Below are 26,065 nucleotides of genomic sequence, written 5' to 3'. Positions count from 1 at the left end.
GCTGCGTAATATGTTGGCGCTTTATAAATACAATAAATAAATAAATAAATGGCAGGGACGTGGCTTAAGTGTCCCTCTTTCTCATCTGAAAAAGTTGGGAGGTATGGTGTAGCTAGAGATCAGGGGACCCCATCGCAAAACTTTCATGGGGCTCTCAGACGTAGGCACTCTTGAGCAATGCCACCTGCCCCTACCATATGGATATGAGTTAATTGGGCAATTTACATTCTCATGCAATCAACACTGTACATAGTTCATGTGCACTGAGACCAAGTTAGAGGCTGGAGAAAGACAAGAAAGTTCTTGGCGAATACATTAAGTACCCACCTGGGGCTCCTCTGCTTCAGGGCACCATAGCAGCTGCTATGGCTTTTGCTACGCCCCTGTATGTATGTGTGCTTTAGTGTCTGTATCGCTGTCTAGGGCTAATTTAGGGGGGGGGAGAGGGGGAAATCATAGAAATAGGGATTTAAAAAAATAAATAAAGATGTTCATTTACTGATAAGAAAAAAATAAAGATTGCAGCAGCAATCAAAGACCACCAAAATGAAGATCTATTAGTGGGAAGAAAAGGAGGTAAAACGCATTTGGGTGTTAAAGCTGTGAAGTGCTGAATTGTAAAAAATGGCCTGGTCACTAGGGCGGTATAAACCTCTGGTCCTCAAGAGGTTAAGCAATACGTAATAAACCACCTAAGACGTATCTCACTGCCTCTTTGTCCTCTGTGTGACCAGCTGCAGCCGGAGCCTCAAACATGGGGCAGGGCAGTGCAATAGAGAGAAACCCACCCAAAACAGAGAACAGGTAAGCAGAGCGGCTGGGGACAGTGGGCCTTAAGTGCTGGAAAGTACAAATCCGGCCCTGACGCCCTCCCAGTTAGAAATTACCTGTTACGTGTCTCGTGGCATGGCAGCAGCAATTTCAGTGATTGATTTTACTCACGCCTGCACGTTGTTTAAGGGAAACACACATTGCCGTCATTAATGACATGTCAGGGTTGTCCGTGAAAATTACAGCCCTGGAAAAATGTAACATTAACGTAATGGATGGAGGCAGATAGTGAACCACGGGGCACAGCTCTGTGCTGTGCATTAACGCAATCTGCGGGTGATTCCATACTTCAAACACACACATATCAGGGACGTGATTTGTATAACAGCCATTTACATCGCCGCTGTGTAATAAGCATGACAGCCACTGAGAGAGAAGCAGAGACAGAGGCTTAGCAGATGAGTCACACCTCCTCTGCTATAAGAGCTCTCTTACATACCGTAATGGGTAGGATGGAGGCGCCCCATGTGTGTTCTATTTTAGTGTTTTTAAAGAGACCCTGTAACAAAACAAAACCCTCTGGGAGATACTTACCTCGCTTCCTCAGGTCAATACAAAATGTCTTGATAGCATAGAGGATAGAGAGTAGGCGCCTCTAATATTAGAGCATAAAAACTTTTTTTCCAGTTAAACATTTGTCTATATCTTCTGGAGAGGTAAGCGATTATGGGCTTGATTCACTAAGCTGCACTGCTAAAGCAGCGCACTTTAATGTGAAGGAGCAGCCGCTAATGCATGCCTTATATAGCAGTGCTCGCTGCTATGTAAGGAGCGTGCCTTCCTTGGACACGAGCATGCCTTACTTAGATAGGAGCATGCCTTACTTAGATAGAAGCATGCCTTACTTAGATAGAAGCATGCCTTACTTAGATAGAAGCATGCCTTACTTAGATAGAAGCGTGCCTTACTTAGATAGGAGCATGCCTTACTTAGATAGAAGCATGCCTTACTTAGAAGCGTGCCTTACTTAGATAGGAGCATGCCTTACTTAGATAGAAGCGTGCCTTCCTTAGATAGGAGCGTGCCTTACTTAGATAGGAGCATGCCTTACTTAGATAGGACCGTGCCTTACTTAGATAGAAGCATGCCTTACTTAGATAGGAGCGTGCCTTACTTAGATAGGAGCGTGCCTTACTTAGATAGGAGCGTGTCTTACTTAGATAGGAGTGTGCCTTACTTACATAGGAGCATGCCTTACTTAGATAGGAACCTGCCTTACTTAGATAGGAGCTTGCCTTACTTAGATAGGAGCATGCCTTACTTAGATAGGAGCGTGCCTTACTTAGATAGGAGCGTGCCTTACTTAGATAGGAGCGTGCCTTACTTAGATAGGGGCATGCCTTACTTAGATAAGAGCATGCCTTACTTAGATAAGAGCGTGCCTTACTTAGATAGAAGCGTGCCTTACATAGATAGGAGCGTGCCTTCCTATACATAGTTAATATGTATAGGATTAGGAAGGCACACTCCTATCTAAGGAAGGCACACTCCTATCTAAGGAAGGCAGGCTCCTTACATAGCAGCGACTGCTGCTATGTAAGGTATGCATAGTGGCCGCTCCTTCACATTAAGGTGCGCTGCTTAACCACTTTACCCCCAGCCGTACGGATATCTCCGTCCCTTTTTCCATCCTTTCACCCCCAGGGAAGGAGATATCCGCACCTCCCGCCGCTGCCCGCGCTCCCGCTCGCTTGTGCACACGCTACCGCTCTCGTGCACGCCACTGCCCGCTCGCCCGGAGCTCAATGAATGGGAAAAACTGTTCCTGTTCGTTGATCTAAGCCCACACAATGATCAGCAGCTTCTATGAGAAGCAGCGCGATCAATGTGAAGAAAAAAAACAGTTTCCCAGCCTCATAGCACTTCCTGCAAGCGTACTTCCTGAACGCTTGCAGGTCGCATAAACAAAAAGTTACTGTGGCCATCTTGTGGCCAAATAGTAAAACTACACCCTAAAGCATTTTTCATGTACAAACACATTAGATATACATTAAAAACTAACTCATTACCTCCCACACTCCCCATTTTTTTTTCTTGTAATTAAAAAAAAAAATTACAATTAAAAAAAATACATAAATAGTTACCTTAGGGACTGAACTTTTTAAATATTTATGTCAAGAGGGTATAACACTGTTACTTTATAAACTATGGGCTTGTAATTCGGGATGAATGCAAAACTGAAAAAATGCACCTTTATTTCCAAATAAAATATTGGCGCCAAACATTGTGATAGGGACATAATTTAAATGGTTTTATAACCGGGACAAATGGGCAAATAAATTTCATGGGTTTTAATCACAGTGGCATGCATTATTTAAAAACTATAATAGCCGAAAAACTGAAAAATAATGAATTTTTCCCCACATTTTTTCCTATTTTCCCATTAAAACATATTTAGAATAAAATAATTCTTGGCATAATGTCCCACCCAAAGAAAGCCTAATTGGTGGCGAAAAAATCAAGATATAATTCATTTCATTGTGATAAGTAATGATAAAGTTATAGATGAATGAATGGAAGGAGCGCTGAAAGGTGAAAATTGCTCTGGTGCTCAAGGGGTAAAACCCATCATTGGTGAAGCGGTTAAAGAGAACCTGAACTGAAAATAAAAAGTCAAAATAACCTACTATATAATAACCTATAATACATGGGCCATACTTACATCCTGTGTAGTCTACTACTCAATCTCTTTCTCCTTTCCTGCGTCCTGTTTGTCCACTGTGATCAATGGATTTCTCCGTCCTCCATTTTAAAAATGTCCATTACCCCATAACAGCTTCCTGGTCAGCACACTGTTAAACTGTAATATGACCCACTTGAGCCATAGGGAAACATGGACATTACCTTGCACATTCAGTTGTAACTGACAGCTGCTGATATATAACTAACAGCAACTGGTATATTTCAGTTCTGACAAAATACTGTCAGGACTGTATGGGATCACTGTAAGAAGAAAATGGTTAGCTTCTGAGAGGAACGGACGGTGAGGTTAGCATGTAATATTAATTTGCAGCTACGTCATGTGTTTATTTTAAATAATTTTCCTTGCTTCAGGTTCCCTTTAACAGTGCAGCTTATTGAATCAAGCTCTACCTCTCTTTTTTATTTTTATTTTAAAACACTAAAATAGAACACACATTGGAAAGCAGGTTATTTTGGTGCGCGGCATTGAGCGCCGGAGCTGGGCGCCGTCATAGCAGAAATGCTGTGCTGCACGCCCCATGTAATGGTAATCAGGGGCTCCGGCAGTTGCCAGACACCAAATTACATCTGCCTCTGAAATGCGACAACTCGGAGGGGGAATAGTATTTAACACCGCCAGGGAGTTTGGCGGCAGCAGGGAGATGCGTTATTCGGCTCACCCTGCACCCACCTGCCCGGCACCCAGATGAGATGTACTCCGAATATTGGACGCCTCCATCCTACCCAGTACCAGTCAGAACTCCTTTGGAGGTTACACTCTTGCAGTTTTTCTGGAAAGTCTATCGTACTACAGGAGAGCGACCATCCAGTCTCCAGCAGGACCTGGAGTACCGAGCGGGACGGTTAACCCCCCTGGCGTATAATTCCCGCGGCTGCGCAGCCGCGAGAGGGTTTTTTTCACCTTTTTTTTTTTTTTTTAGCATGTAGCTAGCCTAGCGCTAGCTCCATGCTTCCCCCCTCCCCGAGGCGTCCGTCCGCCCCCTCCGATCGCCGCCGGTGCCGCTTGCCCATAAGGAAATCCCGTTCTGAATGGGATTTCCTTGAGGGCTTACCCCGTCACCATGGCGACGAACGGAGTGACGTCATCGGCGTCATGGACGTCGTGACGTCACAGGGAGTCCCGATCCACCCCATAGCGCAGCCTGGTGGCGATTGGCCAGGCTGTGCAAGGGGTATGCGGGGGAGGGGGGGCCTGTATCCGCGGCGGGTAGCGGCGCATCGGCGGCGGCAATCAGACCAAACATGCAGCTAGCAAAGTGCTAGCTGCGTGTTTGAAAAAAAAAATGATGTAAATCGGCCCAGCAGAGCCTGAGCGGCACCCTCCGGCGTCTTACTCCGTGTGACACACGGGGTTACCGCCAAGGAGGTTACAGGGAACCTAAACTGAGAAGGATATTGATTTTTCTATTTAAAATAATACCAGTTGCCTGACTCTCCTGCTGATCCTGTGTCTCTAATACTTTCAGCCACAGCCCCCGAACAAGCATGCAGATCAGGTGCTCTGACTGAAGTCAGACTGGATTAGCTGCATGCTTGTTTCAGGTGTGTGATGCAGCCACTACTGCATCCATAGAGATAAGCAGGACTGCCAGGCAACTGGTATTGTTTAAAAGGAAACATCCATTTCCCTCTCAGTTTAGGTTACCTTTAATTCCCTGCAGGACCTACAACTCACCTTTGTGAGTATATATCTATATACTTTTATACTCCCTATACCTGATGACACTGCACCATTGGGCTCCCGGTCTCTCTCTACTTCTCACCTAGGCATTATTGGTCCCTACAAGAACCCCCAAAGAAAATTCCCTCTATCTCTTACATACGGGAAAGCTTGACATTACAGTGGTGTGGGGAAATCAGTTAGGGCCCTTCTACACCTAAAATCGTGATCAGCATTGCAAAATGCGCTGCTTCTTCGTCATTTCAAAATGTTCTCCCGCGATTTTTGGCAGCTATTAAAGGGACCCTGAGCAGACCAATAAAAAGCACATCTGGACCTACCTGGGGCCTCCTCCAGCACCCCCCAAGCCCCCCCCTTCCTTCCCCCGTAGCCCTCAGCATCCTCTGGGATCCCTCCGTGGTCCCGCTGGAGGCTCCATTAGGTGCGGGACTTCAGCTGAACTTGCGCATACGTGGCCTGTCCACGCACCTGTCTAGATCACGCGCCCTTTACCGTGAGCATCTTGCGCATGCGCAATTCTCAAAAACCGGAGCCGCACATACGCAGGATATCCTATGGCGATGGGCATGTGATTGAGCTGGGTGCGCAGACTGGCCGTGCTTGCACAACTCGCACCTAACATAGGCGCCAGCGGGACCACGGAGGGGACCCAGAGAATGCAGAGGGACCTCGCGGGCTATCGGGGGCTAGAGGAAGCCCCAGGTAAATCCAGGTTTGCTTTTTATTGGCCTTATAAAAAAAACAAAAAAACTAATAGCTAATAATTGCAAGCACACGTAAATCAAATTGCACCGGCAGGAAAGGGGCACCGCGATTAACATGTTCATGAATCACCTTGCAAATGGCAAAACGCTAGTGCTCCCAATGACTGGATTGAAGCGCAGCAGATGTAAAAGGACCCTTCCACACTGTAAATCACAATGTGATCGTGATTTTCACCAGTCATCAAGCAGGCAATTTGCTGCAAAATACAGGTGCGATCAGCAGCTCCCGACAGCAAGGAGTGTTATACTGTAATCCCCTGCGCAACCATAGCCTGGGCAGTTACATTATGCTGGGCTCAGATAGTTTAAAGAGCGCTTTGTTACACTTAGCGAGCGCTCCACTGAACCCGCCCACAGCCCGGCAGGTCCAGTAGTTTCAAAGTACAATATTCCTGCACTTTGATTGGCCCAATAGTATGACTGTCACTTGACAGTCACTTTGAAGCTACTGAACCTGCCAGGCTCTGGGCAGGTTCAATGGAGGGCTTGTTAACAGGGCCGGATGTGTACTCTTTACCGCCCTAGGCCACTGTCACAAGCCGCCCCCTTTCAGTATAGGTAGCAAGATGACCCCTCCCCCCTTCCCTCTAGTATAGGTAGCCAATGACTCCTCCCCCTTTCCCTCCAGTATAGGTAGCCAAATGACCCCTCCCCCTTCCCTCTAGTATATGTAGCCAGATGACTCCCTTAATCCCTCCCCCCCACCCTTTCAGTATAGGTAGCCAGCTCGCCTTCACACCGCAGCAGCCATCTGTTTCACTGATTTCTCTGCTCATCTCCAGTGCAGAAGCTTCCTCTTGCTTTCCGTCTCCAATGCTGCCCAGGTCCATAGCCGCCGGCCACAATGCAAACGTGCACAGAGAGCAAGGTGGCTACTGCATAGACAGCTACCAGTGGAGTACCGAGATGCAAATGCTGCACCAGTTTAGCCTGCTGCTTTGGTGCCCTTCCTCCTGTGGTGCCCTAGGCCATGGCCTAGATGGCCTTGGCCTAAATCTGACCCTGCTCGTTAAGTGTAACAAAATGCTCTTCAAACTATCTGAGGCCAGCGTAATTTAACTGCGCGCGCTATGGCTGCGCTGGGGATTGTAACACTCCCTGCTGTCATTAAGCTGCGCTGCTGCAGCTGCTGTAGTGAATCAATCCCAATAACCGAGGACTTCTGCTTTCAGTTTATATTTTCTGCTAGCAGAGAGACATCAAAGCATTCCAAGAATGTACAGCTCTAGAAGTTGTGCCAACTGAAGTCAAAAGCAGTGCACTTATCTCAAATGAGATAACGCTATTGAAGTTACTAATGGGTTAACATATGTTGTAATTTTGGTGATGCTATGTATGGAGGCTTCGCTATTAACCTCTAAAGTCAGAGTGAAACTGCACATAATTGCAAAATTACAGTTCCTGATTACAGTTCCAAACCTACAAACCTACAAATTTTCCCCCAAGTTCCCCCTGGGGGATACTTACCTTGGGAGGGGGAAGCCTCTGGATCCTAATCAGCCTTCCCTCGTCCTCCTCACCCTTCGGGATCCAGCGCTGGTGGCTCCCGAACACCAGCAATGTAAATATTTATGGCGATCCGGTGCAGCAGCAGCTTTCTGATTGGGCTCAGGTGGAAATAGCTGAGACTGATCGGAGCCACTCTACTGCACAGTGGAGAAGACCCAATCGGGCTCGGCTATTTCCGCCTGAACCCGATCAGAAAGTCGCTACTGCGCCTGCGCTGGATGGCAGTAGGTAAATATTGCAAGCGCTGACTCGCCATAGCCTCCATTCTTGTTGGCTGTGGTTTTGGGGAGCCATCGCTGGATCGCCGAGACTTGGGAAGATGGGGATCCCAAGGCTTCCCCCTCTCGAGGTAGGTACGCCCCAGGATGGGGGGCTGCGTTTCGTTACAGATCCTCATCAATCGAATGTCCATATCGAAATTATGTGTGGTGTGGCTATAATTTTGAAACTTTATGGAAAGTTTTGCCTAATCATTATTAGCATATTATGGTCATCACTAGAAAAGGCTCAGTACAGCAGAGAGGCAGCATGCCATAAATCGAGAACGTTTGAGAATGATGAGCGCCTTAATGAGCCAATCAAGCAGCCAATCACTCACGCAGGAAGATGAGAATTCCGCCACGTCCCGTCCTGTACTGTTGCCATGGCTGCAAGAAAGCCACGTTTCATCTTGTCAGTATTAGAAAATTGTTGCCGGGCACAAATTGAAAAAGAGACGTCACTTAATAACATTAAATTACAAAATGGCTCGTGCAGTGATTACATCCGTTATGTCAATTTCTTGTTTAGCCAAAGTGCACAGGAAATGGGAATTCCGTCTCATTTTGCAGCAGCCACCCAGATACATCATAAGAATTAAACGCAAACACACTTGCTTGTAACAGCTTTAGACAAATATTTGTTACACTGTTGCTTTTTTACCTGTTCTTATTTTCTAACGCGATATATTGGTGGGGACAGAATAAAGATCTCTCAAGACAGGACTTATGGGAAGAACCTGACTGCCCCGTTCACATTACAACCCGCAGATGGCCGTGCAGTTGTAACGCAACGCGTACGATCGCACCCAATCTGCGTTTGTATGCATTGCATGCAGGGCCAGATTTAAGCCAAGGCCACATAGGCCATGGCCTAGGGAACCACAGTATCAAGGGTGGGCAGCAGGCTATACTAGGGGGAAGTGAAGGGTCACCAGGCTACCTATACAGGAGTGAGAGGGGGGGGGGGTCATAAGGCTATCTACTGTATATGGAAGGTGTGGTAAAGTTATCTGGCTTTTTATACTAGAGGGAAGGAGGGGATAGGTCATCAGAATACACACTGGAGGGAAGGGGGTGTCATCTATACTGGGGGAGAGGGAAGGGTAATCTGGCTACCTATACTGGAGGGAGAGAGAAGGGTAATCTGGCTACCTATACTGGTAGGAGAGGGAAGGGTAATCATGCTACCTACACTGGAGGGAGAGGGAAGGGTAATCTGGCTACCTATACTGGAGGGAGAGGGAAGGGTAATCTGGCTACCTATACTGGAGGGAGAGGGAAGGGTAATCTGGCTACCTATAATGGTAGGAGAGGGAAGGGTAATCTGGCTACCTATAATGGTAGGAGAGGGAAGGGTAATCTGGCTACCTATAATGGTAGGAGAGGGAAGGGTAATCATGCTACCTACACTGGAGGGAGAGGGAAGGGTAATCTGGCTACCTATACTGGAGGGAGAGGGAAGGGTAATCTGGCTACCTATACTGGAGGGAGAGGGAAGGGTAATCTGGCTACCTATACTGGAGGGAGAGGGAAGGGTAATCTGGCTACCTATACCGGTAGGAGAGGGAAGGGTAATCTGGCTACCTATACTGGTAGGAGAGGGAAGGGTAATCTGGCTACCTACACTGGAGGGAGAGGGAAGGGTAATCTGGCTACCTATACTGGAATAAGAGGGAAGGGTAATCTGGCTACCTATACTGGAAGGAGAGGGAAGGGTAATCTGGCTACCTATACTGGTAGGAGAGGGAAGGGTAATCTGGCTACCTATACTGGAAGGAGAGGGAAGAGTAATCTGGCTACCTATACTGGTAGGAGAGGGAAGGGTAATCTGGCTACCTATACTGGTAGGAGAGGGAAGGGTAATCTGGCTACCTATACTGGAGGGAGAGGGAAGGGTAATCTTGCTACCTATACTGGAAGGAGAGGGAAGGGTAATCTGGCTACCTATACTGGAGGGAGAGGGAAGGGTAATCTGGCTACCTATACTGGAGGGAGAGAGAAGGGTAATCTGGCTACCTATACTGGTAGGAGAGGGAAGGGTAATCATGCTACCTACACTGGAGGGAGAGGGAAGGGTAATCTGGCTACCTATACTGGAGGGAGAGAGAAGGGTAATCTGGCTACCTATACTGGTAGGAGAGGGAAGGGTAATCTGGCTACCTATACTGAAAGGAGAGGGAAGGGTAATCTGGCTACCTATACTGGAATAAGAGGGAAGGGTAATCTGGCTACCTATACTGAAAGGAGAGGGAAGGGTAATCTGGCTACCTATACTGGAATAAGAGGGAAGGGTAATCTGGCTACCTGTACTGGAGGGAGAGGGAAGGGTAATCTGGCTACCTATACTGGAGGGAGAGGGAAGGGTAATCTGGCTACCTATATTGGAGGGAGAGGGAAGGGTAATCTGGCTATCTATACTGGAAGGAGAGGGAAGGGTAATCTGGCTACCTATACTGGAATAAGAGGGAAGGGTAATCTGGCTACCTATACTGGAATAAGAGGGAAGGGTAATCTGGCTACCTATACTGGTAGGAGAGGGAAGGGTAATCTGGCTACCTATACTGGAGGGAGAGGGAAGGGTAATCTGGCTACCTATACTGGAGGGAGAGAGAAGGGTAATCTGGCTACCTATACTGGTAGGAGAGGGAAGGGTAATCTGGCTACCTATACTGAAAGGAGAGGGAAGGGTAATCTGGCTACCTATACTGGAAGGAAAGGGAAGGGTAATCTGGCTACCTATACTGGAAGGAGAGGGAAGGGTAATCTGGCTACCTACACTGGAAGGAGAGGGAAGGGTAATCTGGCTACCTACACTGGAAGGAGAGGGAAGGGTAATCTGGCTACCTACACTGGAAGGAGAGGGAAGAGTAATTTGGCTACCTATACTGGAGGGAGAGAGAAGGTTCATCTGGCTACCTATACTGAAGGGAGAGGGAAGGGTAATCTGTCTACCTATACTGGAGGGAGAGGGAAGAGTAATCTGGCTACCTATACTGGAAGGAGAGAGAAGGGTATCCTGGCTACCTATACTGGAAGGAGAGGGAAGGGTAATCTGGCTACCTATACTAGAAGGAGAGGGAAGGGTAATTTGGCTACCTATACTGGAAGGAGAGGGAAGGGTAATTTGGCTACCTATACTGGAAGGAGGGGGTCAACAGGCTACCTATACTGGAGGGAGAGGGAAGGGTAATCTGGCTACCTATACTGGAAGGAAGGGGGGTCATCTGGCTACCTATACTGGAAGGGGGGGAGGGGTCATCTGGCTATCTATACTGAAGGGGGGTGGCTGCTGACAGTGGCCTTGGGCAGTAAAGAGGACAAATCTGGCCCTGATTGTGTGGCTGATCCCATTCATTACAGTGAATGGGTCAACTGTTACATAATCGTAATTGTGCATCATATCATGTGAAATCATAATGCAAAATCTCAGGAAAATTAGTAATTAACTTAATTTGTAAACGTAATCAGGAATAACAATTTTGCAAATTTGTGTAATTTGCACGTAATTTTGTGCCAATTTAAGTGGTCAGTAGCAAAGTCGCCTTACATGCCATTGTCAGCATATGTTGAGAAGTGTGGGAACAAACCAAAAAAAAAAGGACTTATGGGAAGAACCTGACTGCCTCGTTCACATTACAACCCGCAGATGGTCGTGCAGTTGTAACGCAACGCGTACGATCGCACCCAATCTGCGTTTGTATGCATTGCATGCAGGGCCGGATTTAAGCCAAGGCCGCATAGGCCATGGCCTAGGGAACCACAGTATCAAGGGTGGGCAGCAGGCTATACTAGGGGGAAGTGAAGGGTCACCAGGCTACCTATACAGGAGTGAGAGGGGGGGGGGGTCATAAGGCTATCTACTGTATATGGAAGGTGTGGTAAAGTTATCTGGCTTTTTATACTAGAGGGAAGGAGGGGATAGGTCATCAGAATACACACTGGAGGGAAGGGGGTGTCATCTATACTGGGGGAGAGGGAAGGGTAATCTGGCTACCTATACTGGAGGGAGAGAGAAGGGTAATCTGGCTACCTATACTGGTAGGAGAGGGAAGGGTAATCATGCTACCTACACTGGAGGGAGAGGGAAGGGTAATCTGGCTACCTATACTGGAGGGAGAGGGAAGGGTAATCTGGCTACCTATACTGGAGGGAGAGGGAAGGGTAATCTGGCTACCTATAATGGTAGGAGAGGGAAGGGTAATCTGGCTACCTATAATGGTAGGAGAGGGAAGGGTAATCTGGCTACCTATACTGGTAGGAGAGGGAAGGGTAATCATGCTACCTACACTGGAGGGAGAGGGAAGGGTAATCTGGCTACCTATACTGGAGGGAGAGGGAAGGGTAATCTGGCTACCTATACTGGAGGGAGAGGGAAGGGTAATCTGGCTACCTATACTGGAGGGAGAGGGAAGGGTAATCTGGCTACCTATACCGGTAGGAGAGGGAAGGGTAATCTGGCTACCTATACTGGTAGGAGAGGGAAGGGTAATCTGGCTACCTACACTGGAGGGAGAGGGAAGGGTAATCTGGCTACCTATACTGGAATAAGAGGGAAGGGTAATCTGGCTACCTATACTGGAAGGAGAGGGAAGGGTAATCTGGCTACCTATACTGGTAGGAGAGGGAAGGGTAATCTGGCTACCTATACTGGAAGGAGAGGGAAGAGTAATCTGGCTACCTATACTGGTAGGAGAGGGAAGGGTAATCTGGCTACCTATACTGGTAGGAGAGGGAAGGGTAATCTGGCTACCTATACTGGAGGGAGAGGGAAGGGTAATCTTGCTACCTATACTGGAAGGAGAGGGAAGGGTAATCTGGCTACCTATACTGGAGGGAGAGGGAAGGGTAATCTGGCTACCTATACTGGAGGGAGAGAGAAGGGTAATCTGGCTACCTATACTGGTAGGAGAGGGAAGGGTAATCATGCTACCTACACTGGAGGGAGAGGGAAGGGTAATCTGGCTACCTATACTGGAGGGAGAGAGAAGGGTAATCTGGCTACCTATACTGGTAGGAGGGGGAAGGGTAATCTGGCTACCTATACTGAAAGGAGAGGGAAGGGTAATCTGGCTACCTATACTGGAATAAGAGGGAAGGGTAATCTGGCTACCTATACTGAAAGGAGAGGGAAGGGTAATCTGGCTACCTATACTGGAATAAGAGGGAAGGGTAATCTGGCTACCTGTACTGGAGGGAGAGGGAAGGGTAATCTGGCTACCTATACTGGAGGGAGAGGGAAGGGTAATCTGGCTACCTATACTGGAGGGAGAGGGAAGGGTAATCTGGCTACCTATAATGGTAGGAGAGGGAAGGGTAATCTGGCTACCTATACTGGTAGGAGAGGGAAGGGTAATCTGGCTACCTACACTGGAGGGAGAGGGAAGGGTAATCTGGCTACCTATACTGGAATAAGAGGGAAGGGTAATCTGGCTACCTATACTGGAAGGAGAGGGAAGGGTAATCTGGCTACCTATACTGGTAGGAGAGGGAAGGGTAATCTGGCTACCTATACTGGAAGGAGAGGGAAGAGTAATCTGGCTACCTATACTGGTAGGAGAGGGAAGGGTAATCTGGCTACCTATACTGGTAGGAGAGGGAAGGGTAATCTGGCTACCTATACTGGAGGGAGAGGGAAGGGTAATCTTGCTACCTATACTGGAAGGAGAGGGAAGGGTAATCTGGCTACCTATACTGGAGGGAGAGGGAAGGGTAATCTGGCTACCTATACTGGAGGGAGAGAGAAGGGTAATCTGGCTACCTATACTGGTAGGAGAGGGAAGGGTAATCATGCTACCTACACTGGAGGGAGAGGGAAGGGTAATCTGGCTACCTATACTGGAGGGAGAGAGAAGGGTAATCTGGCTACCTATACTGGTAGGAGAGGGAAGGGTAATCTGGCTACCTATACTGAAAGGAGAGGGAAGGGTAATCTGGCTACCTATACTGGAATAAGAGGGAAGGGTAATCTGGCTACCTATACTGAAAGGAGAGGGAAGGGTAATCTGGCTACCTATACTGGAATAAGAGGGAAGGGTAATCTGGCTACCTGTACTGGAGGGAGAGGGAAGGGTAATCTGGCTACCTATACTGGAGGGAGAGGGAAGGGTAATCTGGCTACCTATATTGGAGGGAGAGGGAAGGGTAATCTGGCTACCTATACTGGAAGGAGAGGGAAGGGTAATCTGGCTACCTATACTGGAATAAGAGGGAAGGGTAATCTGGCTACCTATACTGGAATAAGAGGGAAGGGTAATCTGGCTACCTATACTGGTAGGAGAGGGAAGGGTAATCTGGCTACCTATACTGGAGGGAGAGGGAAGGGTAATCTGGCTACCTATACTGGAGGGAGAGAGAAGGGTAATCTGGCTACCTATACTGGTAGGAGAGGGAAGGGTAATCTGGCTACCTATACTGAAAGGAGAGGGAAGGGTAATCTGGCTACCTATACTGGAAGGAAAGGGAAGGGTAATCTGGCTACCTATACTGGAAGGAGAGGGAAGGGTAATCTGGCTACCTACACTGGAAGGAGAGGGAAGGGTAATCTGGCTACCTACACTGGAAGGAGAGGGAAGAGTAATTTGGCAACCTATACTGGAGGGAGAGAGAAGGTTCATCTGGCTACCTATACTGAAGGGAGAGGGAAGGGTAATCTGTCTACCTATACTGGAGGGAGAGGGAAGAGTAATCTGGCTACCTATACTGGAAGGAGAGAGAAGGGTATCCTGGCTACCTATACTGGAAGGAGAGGGAAGGGTAATCTGGCTACCTATACTAGAAGGAGAGGGAAGGGTAATTTGGCTACCTATACTGGAAGGAGAGGGAAGGGTAATTTGGCTACCTATACTGGAAGGAGGGGGTCAACAGGCAGGGGAGGACTGGGACCTTTCGGCCTGGGGGGACAACACAAACTAGAGGCCCGTTTCACGGCATCCCCAGCCCAAAGTGTGCAAATCTTCAAATTGTGATGACTAACAACCCCAGACACACACACACACAGACACACACACAGACACACACACACACACACACACACACCACACACACACACACACACACACACACACACACACACACACACACTGTACACACACACACACACACACACACACACACACACACACACACACACACACACACACACACACCTAACCCCATTTCTCCGCACAATCTACCTGTCTGTGTCTGATGCCTAACCTTAAAGGAGTTATCAGGCTTTTTTTTTTTTTTTTATGAAACTAAGTGCTACTTACCCAGGGCTCGTCCAGCCCCAAGCTCCCAGCATGTCCCTCGCCGCAGCTCTGCAGTCAGCTGTTCGCTGCCGCTGCCTCCCAGCCCCCGGCGATGACGTCAGGCCAACTGCGCCTGTGCGAGCGGCGCTGTCAATCACTGCCACATGGACCAGAGCGTACTGTGCAGACGCAGAACTACTGCGCCTGCGCAGTACACTCCGGTCCACGTGGCGGTGATTGACAGTGCTGCTCGCACAGGCGCAGTACAGGCCGACATCCAGGTCGGACTGGTGCCATCGCCGGGGACTGGGAGGCAACGGCAGCGAATGGCTGACTGCAGAGCTGCGGCGAGGGACATGCTGGGAGTGTGGGGCTGGAGGAAGCCCCGGGTAAGTAACACTTATTTCATTAAAAAATGCCTGATAACTCCTTTAAACAACCCCCCCCCCCCAAACACACACACACACACAAACCTACCTACCTGGTGATGCCTAACCCCACTCCTGCCCACCCACCATACAAACTACTTGTCTGACACCTACCCCCCCCTCCAACTACCTGTTTGACAGTGCCTAACTGCCTGCCTCCCCCCTCCCCTGCCGCCAATCACACCACAAGAAGAAAAAACGTTCCCCCTCAGGCCAGGGTCAGAATGGGGATGATTATCACACAAAAAAAACCTCAGAGGGCACTGGCCTGGGCAGAGAATTGAATTTGACGGCAGTAGCAGGCAGGCAGCAAAGTGTGAGTAACTCAGTAACAAGAAGGGAGAAGAAGTACAGAAACAAAATTTATAAAAACCACCTTCTCCTCTGGCGACCTGGACCCGAACTCCTCTATCCTCCTGTCTCCTTAGTCCTACACCTCCTCCTCCTCCACAGCAGCAAGCAGCTATAGATGGCATCTCCGACTCCCAGCCCCCCGAGTGTCCGACTCCTCCAGCCAGGACAGCCAGCCACTCGTAGCCGCAGCTCCAGGCCCCCAGCCCCCCCAGCACAGAAAGCTGATGAGTGATACAGCTCACTCCGACGACACCTCAGGCACAGCAGCACAGGGGAGGACTGTGTCCGACTCCTCCAGCCAGGACAGTCAGCCACTCGTAGCCGCAGCTCCAGGCCCCCAGCCCCCCCAGCACAGAAAGCTGAAGAGTGAGACAGCTCACTCTGATGACACCGCAGGCACAGCAGCACGTTGCGGGCAGCAATGGCTCCAGGCGGGGGGCGGAGTCAAGCAGGGTCAACCCACCGGGCCGGAGAGGACCTAAGCTATTTGTGTCCTTGTGCCGCTCACATCCACCGCAGGCGCAGCCACGCACAAGGGCACACCACGGCCGGCTGCCTCAGCCCCTTCTCTGATTGGATACTTCAACTTGCCGGAAAATATCGCGCGAGGTTGCAATCCCCACTGCGAACCTGTCACCTGTGGTATGTCTGCGGCCGCTGCGTACAGCAGCGGCTGGCCCTAATTACTTAAGATTCGGGCGGCCCGGGGGGCAATTGCCCCCCGTCCCCCTGGGCCAGTCCTCCCCTGTCAACAGGCTACCTATACTGGAGGGAGAGGGAAGGGTAATCTGGCTACCTATACTGGAAGGAAGGGGGGTCATCTGGCTACCTATACTGGAAGGGGGGGAGGGGTCATCTGGCTATCTAAACTGAAGGGGGGTGGCTGCTGACAGTGGCCTTGGGCAGTAAAGAGGACAAATCTGGCCCTGATTGTGTGGCTGATCCCATTCATTACAGTGAATGGGTCAACCATTACATAATCGTAATTGTGCATCATATCATGTGAAATCATAATGCAAAATCTCAGGAAAATTAGTAATTAACTTAATTTGTAAACGTAATCAGGAATAACAATTTTGCAAATTTGTGTAATTTGCACGTAATTTTGTGCCAATTTAAGTGGTCAGTAGCAAAGTCGCCTTACATGCCATTGTCAGCATATGTTGAGAAGTGTGGGAACAAACCAAAAAAACTTTTTTTTTCAAAACAGACCTTAGTTTTTGAGAAAATCGATTTTAAAATGCGAAGGAAAAATGGTTTTTAAACTCAGAACAATGACAATTTAAAAAAAAAATCCTTTTCTTTTTTTTTTTTTTAATCTAAAAGTAACAAAGTCTGTTGTAAATTATTTGTACTTATTCCCACTATTCTCCCTAACATATGTAGCAATTTTGGTGACAAAAGCATGTATGCTTTGCCAAGGCACAATTACGTAAAATTACGAAGATTACACAAAATCAACTGAATGTCCAAATTGTCATTGGTCATAATTGAGAAAATGTATGCGGAATTTTGCATAATTGTGATTAGCAGATTATGGTCATCACTACTGACTCTAGGAGGCCTGTCTCTTCTGGAGCTAGTACAGAGGCTTCTCAGCAGGGCAGTTTCTAGGCTAAATTGCACCCAGGGCGAGGGTGTAAAAATTGCGCCCCCTTCCCCCCACCCTCGTGGACTTCGGAACCCTTACTCTTTAGGAACAGACACACAGCCACAGGTCACAAGTAGATCTGCCTACTTTCTAGTGACCAGCCGCTCATCTAGGAGGAAGCAGGAAAACGCCCAGGCGAGGAGAGCCTGGAAAGCAGACTCCTCAATGGGTGCCGCGCACTGACAGCCTGCAGTACCGCTACAAGACATCAGGTGTCATCACGTGGTGGTGACATGATGATGACGTGAAGTCTGACGCAGGCAGCCTAGGAGGAGTCAAGGAAGGTGATCGTGCTGGTAATCTTCTTTTTTCTTTCATTTGGCTGCACCGCATGTCACCAGCTCCCTAGTGGTAATGTCCTTCTGTCTGCTCCCCTTTTCATATACTTGCTGGTCTGCACCCTGTGCGGTCGCCCTACCCGCACTGCCCAAGAAACGGCCCTGCTTCTCAGCATGCCAGCAGGGCCGTTTCTAGGCACAGGCAATCCAGGCAGATCTCACATAGCCCCAATGAAAAATGTTTGTTATATCACCAGGATAACCCTGATTTCCTAACACAAACCAGTTTGGTTACAGATCCATGTTGTGCTCGCAGCAGCTCTATCGCCCACAGGATTTTATGGTAGAATTTTGCAATGCAAAGCTGGAATCTACAAATTTACTAATTCTTTACGAAATTTTGGAATTCTGCAAATTTGACCATTTCCATTACTGAAGACTGAACCCCACATTCTCCATTAACAGCACCAAATTAGAAACTGAGACTGATGATAAAGAGGCGTTGGGTAGAATAAAAAGATCGCAAATATTTTAAGGGCATGTTCACACTATGGGCTTGATTCAATAAATCATGATAACTCATATCACGGCCATTTTCGCGTGCATTTTTGCGTTTGCGCGTGATTGCAAATTTGTGAACGCAATCGCAAATTAAATTTGTGTTTGCGCATGCAAATTTGCGATTGCGTGCACATGCGAAAACGTGCGTGAAAACGGCGTGATATGAGTTACCATGGTTTAGTGAATCAAGCCCTATGAGCGTTTGCAGATTTTTTTTTAAGTGCTGGCGATTTTAGAAATCATTCTTAAAGCGCTTGTGCAATGATTTCCTATGAGAGTGTTCACATACAGTATGAGCGTTTCGATTTTCAGTAAATCGCAAACACGCTAAATGTACCATTTTTTGAGCGCTTTTGCTATAGTGATTTCCCGAGCGATTTTAAGAATAAATGCATTGTATTTATTCTTTTCCGGGTCAAAGACATCACTTCCTGACTAATGTCAGGAAGTGAAAATCTCAATCGCTCAGCAAAAGCGCTTAGAAAAGTGCTTACAAAAGCGCTTTTCTAAGCTCAAAGCACAGGGAAAAGTGCTTTGAAAAAAGTTCAATAAATCGCTCAGCGTGTGCAATAGCGCTGGCGGTTTATAATGTGAACAAGGAATAAAAGGAGGTAGTGGTGGACTTACCTCCATGAAGTCAGACACAAGTAGTGTCATTTCAAAAAGCAGTTCTGTAAAAAAACAAACAAAAAAACAGCAACAGTGATAATAACCCCACTGCGACATGTTTTGTGGCTGTACATGCTTCCTCAGGCAATTGTGTGGACTGTTTGTCCAAACTTATGAAAACCTGGCGCCACCAAAATGAAAACTTCAATACTCATACAGTATACTGGTCCTTTCCTCTGTGGACATAGACCAGCGTTCGGCACACATATGGCTCTGGCAGCTGTAATTTGTGCGCTGGGAGAAGCAGAGAGACGGCTCTCCCTGCGCCAGGTTATCTCTGGGAATATAACAGATATATTCCCCCACTGATTTTCTAATTTGTCCTTTTGCACAAATGAGAGGCGCTCTTTTAGCTTATTACACAATTTTGCCACTGTATTTGCCCTGATGAAGTGGGTGCAGACCCACAAAACTCATTGCCTGTGCTTATTAATATTGATATTTATATGAACTTGTCGTTACTGAGGTAAGCCACCTCTTTTTTTCATCCTTAGTTGTTTTTAATTCAGTTTTATCTACCATTCGGTGCCTCTTAACCCCTTTGTCCTTTTGCACATGTAATTTGGGGTCCAGCGTGAGCCTCTGGGGGTACTGCTGGGGTCTGGGACCGGTATTGGGCACGGGGTTCAGCTGAGTGAAACCAGCTGGTGTCTGTCTGTGCATCAAATGTTTTTTTTTTGTCGCTGCCAGGTGGGCACGCGCGTCCCACTGATGAGTGACTGTGTTGCACATGTTCTCTGTTTTGCACATGTGTCGCACTGCTGACGGTCCGTAGGGTACATGCCTTGCACTTGGGGCACTCTGCGGATGGGCTGTCGTTGCACTTGCCCCCTACATCTGGGTCACACTGCTGCTGATGGTCTGTTATTGCACTCGCCACTACATCTGCGTCGCACGGCGGATGGTTTTGTTGATGGACTTGTTATTGCACTCGCCTCTTACATCTGTGTCACACTGCTGCTGATACACCTGTGTCGCACTGCTGTTGGACTGTTCTTGCACATGCCCCTTACATCTGTGTCACACCGCCGATGGACTGTTATTGCACTCGCCTCTTACATCTGTGTCACACTGCTGCTGATACACCTGTGTCGCACTGCTGTTGGACTGTTCTTGCACATGCCCCTTACATCTGTGTCACACCGCCGATGGACTGTTATTGCACATGCCCCTTACATCTGTGTCACACTGCTGCTGATACACCTGTGTCGCACTGCTGTTGGACTGTTCTTGCACATGCCCCTTACATCTGTGTCACACCGCCGATGGACTGTTATTGCACATGCCCCTTACATCTGTGTCGCACTGCTGATGGACTGTTATTGCACATGCCCCCTTACATCTGTGTCACACCGCCGATGTACTGTCATTGCACATGCACCTTACATCTGTGTCACACCGCTGATGGACTGTTATTGCACATGCCCCTACATCTGTGTTACACCGCTGATGGACTGTTATTGCACATGCCCCTTACACCTGTGTCACACCGCTGATGGTCTGTTATTGCACCCGCCTCCTGCATCTGTGCCACACTGCTGATGGACTGTTATTGCACATGCCCCTTACATCTGGGTCACACTGCTGCTGATGGACTGTTATTGTTATTGCACTCGCCTCTTACATCTGTGCCACACTGCTGCTGATGGACTGTCATTGCACATGCCCCTTACATCTGGTCACACTGCTGCTGATGGACTGTTATTGTTATTGCACTCGCCTCTTACATCTGTGTCACACTGCTGATGGACTGTTATTGCACATGCCCCTTACATCTGGGTCACACTGCTACTGATGGACTGTTTTGCACATGCCCCTTACATTCGTGTCAGACTGCTGCGGATGGACTGTTATTGCACATGCCCCTCACATCCGTGTCACACTGCTGCGGATGGACTGTTATTGTACTCGCCTCTTACATCTGTGTCACACTGCTGATAGACTGTTATTGTACTATTACTAGTACTATTACGAGTATTGTTGTACATTCCAGTCGCACTGTGCTGGCTTACCATCCATGCCCCAAATGCTACCCCTCCCCCCTCGTACCACCTACTCCAGAGCACAGCTCCTCAAATGGGAACATATCACAGCCGCACACCCGGAGGATGGGCTCCTGTACAACTCTGTTTGGAGCCAGGTCCAAGTAATCACTGCTTCTGCGCCCTGGCCTCCTGGTAGCCAGCGCCGCAGGGGCTGTCGATCAGGTGTCCGGGCGAGGCTGAAGAGGAGGGGCCTGCGGTCAGCCATCCCCGCAGTCCTCCTCGCAAATGTCCGCTCCCTCCCTAACAAGCTAGATGAGCTGAGACTCCTCAGCGAAAAGAGGGAACTCGGTCACAACACCCCAGTCTTTTGCTTTACTGAAACGTGGCTCCATGACGACATCCCTGAGAGAGCAGGGCCTGGATTAGGGAGCGCAGCGGACTCAGGAGGGCCCCCCATGATAGGGCTAGCCTCCTGTCCAGCAGTGAAGGGGGTTAATTTTTGCAGGAGAGAGGGGGCGGAATAGGAGAGCCAGGCGGAGCTGCTGGGGAAGGAAGCTGAGTGAGGGTAGCGAGAGGAAGGGGAGGAGTCAGACAGCGTGCAGGGAAGAAGAAAGTGTGGCTGCTTCTTTTCTCTGGCTCCGTGATGGCTTCCCCGGCAGGCGAGATGGAGGACGTGGATCACCTGCTCGCTCTAGTCAGGAGCGAGGCGGCAGCGCGGGGTCCACAGTGGGTGGCCCAGCAGGTCGAGTCGATGGCGGCAGGCGGCAGCGGCACACAATCTGGCAGGGTGAGTGCGCGCATATCCAGGCCGCCGGAGCTGCTGAGTCCCAGCGCATCACCCAGGGGCACGAGAAGGAGCGGCAGCCCTACGCAGGCATCCCCAGCCCCCCCACCTAAGAAGGGCAGCGCGGCAAAGAAGAAGGGAGCCGGCGCTAAACAGGTTGGAGGGACCGAGGTGGCAGAGGCTCCACGTGCGCAGAGGCCGAAGAGGGGGCAACAATCACAGGCGCAGGGAGAGCGGCAGAATGCGGCAGCTTCACCCGGGCGAAGTGGCCACAGGCAAGGCAATGGGAGCGGAACAGGACACAAGGATCGGCGCATTGACCCTGGTGCTGCCACTTCTAGTCAGGCCAAGGCCCAGCGGCAGACTAAGAAGGCGGCGAGCAAGAAGGGCTCAGCTCCAGCACCACCAGCGAGACGGCACAGAGACACGCCCAGCAGCTCTGAGGACAGTGATGGAAGCACGGCTGCCAGCCCTGGCAGGCCCCCATCCATATCATCACCTCGACACAGCAACGCGCCCAGGACCAGCGGGGGTGCAGGGCACAGAGGGTCGAGCAGAGGGCAGCCAGCGAATGGTGTGCGAACCAGCGACAGACACGAGGAGCGACGCCAGAGGAGTCCTGGACGCGGGGGCAGCAGTGGATCCGCATCCCTTGCGGATGCCGCTTCCGGAAGGTCTGGCGACAATCGTCAAGCGAGCCCGGCGAGGCCAAGGGTGTCGGCTGATCGGGGTGACCGTCCGGTGCAGCCAGGTGAGATGCTACCCAATAATAATCATGCATTGATTTCTGTGTCGGGGGAGAGTGAGGTTAGGAGGGGGGATCAGGTTAACGTGATGGGGGTGAGTGGAGCGGGCGGGCTGGCAGCTTCAGGGCAGACAGCAGCCCCTAGTTCACTGCCGGACAATACATCGCCGGCATTGGCACTTATCAATTCACTGTTAGTAGGCATAAGGGACGTGTTACAGGGTTCTACTTCAGGGCATACAGTGGGCCACAATGGTACGCCAGTACAAGCATGGACGGGGCCGGTAGTGCCCAATTTGGCCCCTGCAGTGGCGCCAGCCACTCCGTTGGTAGGGGGAAATGGTAGCCTGGTGACGAACACAGATGTTGCTGGGCCGTCAGTCTCCGGTCAGAGCCCGGCACGGGACAAGGATGCTGATTCAGTTCGCTTGTCTGACGCAGCGAAAGGTGAATTGTATCTGTGTTTTTCGGGGCCATTAGGGCTACATGTCAAGCAAGAGGTGAAGGAGAGAATATGGAAAGGGGAGTACATAGAGATCTTCTCGCTGCTTCCATTAGGTAAGTTTAATCTGGATCGGGTTAAACCCAGGGCCGGCCCTAGACTTTTTGCCGCCTGAGGCAAATTTTTAAAAAATTGTCACCGCCGCCCCCCCCCCCCCCCCTCGGGGGGGGGGGGGGGCGCTCTGGGGGGCCGCCGAGCTGGAGGGGTAGCTGGCAGGACGGGGGTATTGGGCCAGCGGCGGGGAGGGGGGTCGGACCCCCCCCCTCCCTCGCCTGGGTCCCCCGTCCTCCGCTCCCCTCCAGCCTAAATAGAAGCAGCCGTATGTGTAAGAGGCACGGGCGGGGAGGACACTCACCTCTTCCCAGCGTGCGCTCCACTGACGTCACTTCCTGCAGCGTCCTGCAGGAAGTGATGTCAGTGGAACGCACGCTGGAGCGAGGAGGAGGTGAGTGTCTCCCCGCCCGTGCCTCTTACACATACGGCTGCTTCTATTTAGGCTGGAGGGGAGCGGAGGACGGGGACCCAGGCGAGGGAGGGGGGGGTCCGACCCCCCTCCCCGCCGCTGGCCCAATACCCCCGTCCTGCCAGCTACCCCTCCAGCTCGGCGGGCCGGCTCCCCGCACCCACGGACGGGCGGGTGCCGCCCCTGGAAATTTGCCGCCTGAGGCAAAAGTTTCACCCCGCCTCATGAGCGGGACGGCCCTGGTTAAACCCGACGAGAGTAAGAAAGAGGAGGAGGAGCGCAGAAGGTATCGGTTAATACCCCGCACATTTCAAAATTGGCAGCAGGCATTTTCCACCTATGCCAGCATAATTGGGGAGAAAGAGCCTGAGTGCTGTTCTTCCTTGTTTTGCTACCAAGAATGCATAGGCGAGGCCTACAGAATGTATGGGGGCACAGCGTGGCTTCGTTACGACGAGCACTTCAGGCAGTGTAAAGCCATCCGCCCTTCAGTGAGATGGGATCAGAAGGACATTGGCACATGGATGCAGCTGATGATCCCGGGGACAAAGAGCAATCAGCCCTTTCAAGGGGGGGCCAGCGGTTCCGGTTCAGCCGGGCAGCTGGCCTCTAGAAAACCAGGAGTGTGTTGGAAATTCAATGAGGGAGCATGCAGATTTGGTAGCTCATGCCGGTTCAAGCATGAATGCTCTTTCTGCGGAGGCAACCACACGGTTTCAAAGTGCTACAAGAAAAACAAGGGACGTTCCGCAGATTCTACAGAAAAAAGGGAGGAGTCCGGTGAGGGTGGAAAAGATGGAGCTACACCTAAGTAAGTATCCTGATTCAGAGGTGGCGGATTTCCTGCGTAGAGGTTTTTCAGAGGGATTTATCATTCCCAGTTTCGGAGCATCAGGATCTCAACCCCCTTATAGGAATTTACAGTCTGTCGCGTTACGTCCAGAAGTGGTCTCGGACAAGCTAAAAAAGGAGGTAAGTTTGGGACGGATGGCAGGCCCTTTCAGTGAACCTCCTATGGAGGATTTGATCATTTCGCCCCTGGGTTTGGTTCCAAAGAAGGAACCTAACTCTTTTCGGCTTATTCATCACCTCTCGTATCCGAAAGGTTCCTCAGTGAATAACGGCATTGATCCGGATGCCTCTTCAGTCGCATATACATCGTTTGACACAGCTGTCAGGATGGTAAAACGCGCAGGACATGGAGCGTTGCTGGCAAAGAGCGACGTAGAATCCGCCTTCCGGCTGTTGCCTGTCCATCCTTCCAGTTTTTGTTTGTTAGGATGTTTTTGGGAGAAAGGATTCTATGTTGATCGCTGTCTCCCGATGGGCTGCTCTATCTCCTGTTCTTACTTCGAACGGTTCAGCTCCTTTGTCGAGTGGGTGGTAAGGGATGTCTCTGGTCTTCAGTCAGTTATTCATTATTTGGACGACTTCTTGTTCATTGGAAGGAAGGGGACGTCTGAGTGTGGGTATCTGCTGGCAACCATGCGGCAGGTTTGCGCTCGTTTCGGCATCCCTTTAGCGGAAGACAAGACAGAAGGCCCCCAGACCACCATAAAATTTTTGGGCATAATGATTGATTCCATCGCCATGGAATGTAGATTGCCTGAGGACAAAGTGGACGACTTGCGTCAAACTATTGCAGGAGTTCTCGAGCATAGGAAAGTCCCCTTACGGGAGCTGCAGTCGCTTCTGGGGAAGCTGAATTTCGCCTGCAGAATTATGCCTATGGGCCGTATTTTCTGCAGGCGACTGTCAAGAGCCACGGCAGGAGTTAGGGCGCCACATCATCGTGTTCGGTTGGTGGCCGAACACAGGGAAGATCTGCGCATGTGGTTAGTCTTCCTGACTGACTTTAATGGTAAATCCATGTGGATGGACGAGACGCGTGGGAATCATGATTTAGAGCTGTTCACAGATGCGGCAGGATCATGTGGCTTCGGGGCATTCTTCTCAGGTAAGTGGTGCGCGGAGCCCTGGCCTGAATCCTGGGAGGCACTAGGTTTCACCAGGAATCTACTCCTGTTGGAGTTATTTCCTATTTTGGTGTCAGTCGAGCTATGGGGCTCGCTGCTGCAGAATAGGAGGATTCGTTTCAACTGCGATAACATGGGAGTGGTGTTGGCGATCAATCGGCTGACGGCGTCATCCCCTCCGGTTGTTAGAGTGCTACGACAATTGGTTCTTAGCTGTTTGAGGTTTAATTTGATGATTTTTGCTGTCCACTTGCCAGGCACTGAGAATGATGTAGCTGATGCTCTTTCTCGGTTCCAATGGCAGAGGTTTCGGAACTTGGCTCCAGGAGCAGAGCGGCAGGGTGCTTCCTGCCCCCGGGCCTTGTGGGAGATACCCGTGGGTGCATAGAGAACTGGATCTCTCAGTCTTTGTCCACCTCGACTTGGTCCGCCTATTCTGCGGTGTGGGCGACTTGGAACGAAAGGTTACGACAAGTCGGAGGTTGCAACTCAGTTGAGGAGCATTTGTTTTTGTTGTTGCAGTTTATGGCGGAAAAGGGAGGAGTAGGAGTTTCTTCGGGGGTATTAGCTAAGAATTTATCAGCATTATCCTTTTGGTTTCAGTTACACGGGTTGGTGGATGTCACCAAGGACTTTAGAGTCCGGATGGCTATGAGGGGACTGCGAGCTCAGCGCACGCAGCCTCGGGATAC

The 26,065-nt window shown here is 49.9% G+C and overlaps 1 long non-coding RNA gene across 4 annotated transcripts in view; it reads right to left on the bottom strand.

Annotated features, from left to right (window-relative positions):
• The window catches only part of LOC137541395 (uncharacterized), a 509,076-nt gene that overhangs the window by 412,691 nt on the left and 70,320 nt on the right, over nucleotides 1-26,065 (bottom strand). The gene's annotated exons all lie outside the window — the stretch shown is intronic.

Source organism: Hyperolius riggenbachi, chromosome 12 (genome assembly GCF_040937935.1).
Source record: "Hyperolius riggenbachi isolate aHypRig1 chromosome 12, aHypRig1.pri, whole genome shotgun sequence".
Taxonomy (NCBI): Eukaryota; Metazoa; Chordata; class Amphibia; order Anura; family Hyperoliidae; genus Hyperolius; species Hyperolius riggenbachi.
The sequence above is the reverse complement of the archived record's forward strand: the minus strand, read 5'-3'. Positions and strand labels throughout refer to the sequence as shown.